This window comes from Malaclemys terrapin, chromosome 12 (genome assembly GCF_027887155.1).
Source record: "Malaclemys terrapin pileata isolate rMalTer1 chromosome 12, rMalTer1.hap1, whole genome shotgun sequence".
In the NCBI taxonomy this organism is placed as follows: Eukaryota; Metazoa; Chordata; order Testudines; family Emydidae; genus Malaclemys; species Malaclemys terrapin.
Window position 1 is genome coordinate 45,608,383 of NC_071516.1, and position 2,170 is coordinate 45,610,552.

Below are 2,170 nucleotides of genomic sequence, written 5' to 3' on the forward strand. Positions count from 1 at the left end.
TCCAATTTCATGAGACGTTTTTTAATAACAATGTAACTTGAAAGCAATGAAGAATGTGCTTGAAAACAAATGAAGGATCAATGGATTCACAAATGGAGGAGGGCATTCCATAAGCTGAAATGCTGCTTACAAGCAAATGGCATTGTGCTACATCTGGCCTAAGCAAGCCTGACGTTCAACTAGTGCCCTCTACTTTTCTAAACTGCAGGTTCAAATCAAGTCGTTGGAGTACATCCACAGCTGGGATGGGTTATTCAGTCCTTTGTACAGAGCTTCCTTTTTTAGTCAAGTCCCTCCAGACGAATGAAGCAGGATTGAAGACAAGATGGAGACAAGGCATCAGCCTTTTATAGTCTCTTGCCGTGTGGTCTTTGCTTTCTTTGTCCCAAGGACACTCTATCCAGCATGTGGCATAGAAAAACCTTAGAGTTCTGTCCATAGGCAGGTCCCTGCAGGCCTTGCTGAGTCACAAGGTGTATCTGCCTTCTCTCAATGGGTCAATTGTATAGGTCATGGTCCTTAGTGGGCCATCAAGCAGTCTAGGCAGAACTAACACCAACTTGTCTGGGGTGTTCCCCGGAAGCATAGCACAAGTTTGAAATACAGACAGTCTAGAGCCAATATTCAGAACGTCAACTACAAAACTGCTACACATATACAGAGAGCATAATCCTAATCAGCCAATCAGAACCTCTCCATAGACCCCTTCCACGACAACCTTTATACAATATTGGCTGCAAATATATAACAGTGGTGGCAACGGTGAGCTATACAGTTACAGATTGTGTCAATAGCGTCGCAGGAGGTGACACGGCATCAGTGAGACTGATATTGGAATACTGCATCCAGTTTTGGTGTCCTCCTTTGAAAAAGATGTTGTGAAATTGGAGCTGGGGCAGCAAAGAGCCACCAAATGTTCTGAGGGCTGGAGAAAAATGCCTGCTAATGAGCGATTGAAAGAGCTCAACCTCTTTAGCTTATCAAAAGAAGATTAAAAGGTGACTTCATTGAAGTGTTGAAGTGCCTTAATGGAGAGAAAAGATTGGGTATTAAAGGGCTCTTTAATCGAGCAGAGAAAAGCAGAACAAGACCCAGTGGCTGGAAGGTGAAAAGAGACAAATTCATATTACAAATAAAGCACAAATATTCAACAGCGAGAATGATTCACCACAGGAACAAGCTACCAAGGAAAGTGGTGGATTCTCCATCTCTTGATGTCATTGAATGAAGACTAGATGCCTTTCTGGAATGTGTTTGCCCCCAAAGTAGCTATGGTGTCATACAGGAGGCCTGTGACATGCAGGGGGTCAGATTAGATGCTCTAATGGTCTCTTCTGGCCATCAAGTCTAGTAATTTCTGAAAAACGGAGTGTGGCATTGGGAGCAGCGTCTGAGGTTTTACTGTCTAGTCGGCTCGCTTCCTAAAATGAACACGCCTTGAGTGGGGTGATCCACAGGGAGTAGCTCAAAGCTCCCAAGTGCCTGGCCAGGGGCAGGACATTAGCACAGCAAGGGAGGGGCGTGGCAGTGACATCACAAAGGCCTTTTGCAGGACCTCAGACTATTGGTCAAAGGTGGTGACCTCACAGAGAGATGCTGACATCAGCCAGGCAGGACAGAGGCGAGTGGCCCGGGAAAGCTCAGAGACCTCTGGGGCTTTGCTTCAGCAAGTCTCTGTCTCGAGGTCTCTCTTTGAGGACTGAGAGAACATTCGGGTTCACGTACGTGAGCGGCAGGAGGAACCTCTGTCGAGTGTTCTCCTTCCCTTTTCGTGATTGTACTAGAAAGCAGACGTCCCTGTGTAGAAGGTAAGAGCCTCCTCCAGGTGTGAAACCTGTTCAGTCTGATCCATCGGGTGAGAGTTGAATTCTAGGCATGGAAAACACGAGCTTAAGGAGGCAGCATTTTATTCCGCACCCGGGATTTTGTCCCTTAGAATCACTGGGGACATTGGGGTTTGTCCTTTTTGTTTCACCTTTTCTCCAGCCCTCCCTCCTTTCTCTTCTTCTCTTGCTTCTTTTGTCCTTTCCCCTGTTCCCCTCCCAACACCAGGGTGTGTGTGTTTGTGTGTGGCGGGGGAGTGCTCTGCAGCTCCCACTGTGGGAGGTCCACCCAAAAATGTGGGGCTGAACTAGTGCCCCGGCAGTGATCCCCACCAGTAGCGTAGCTG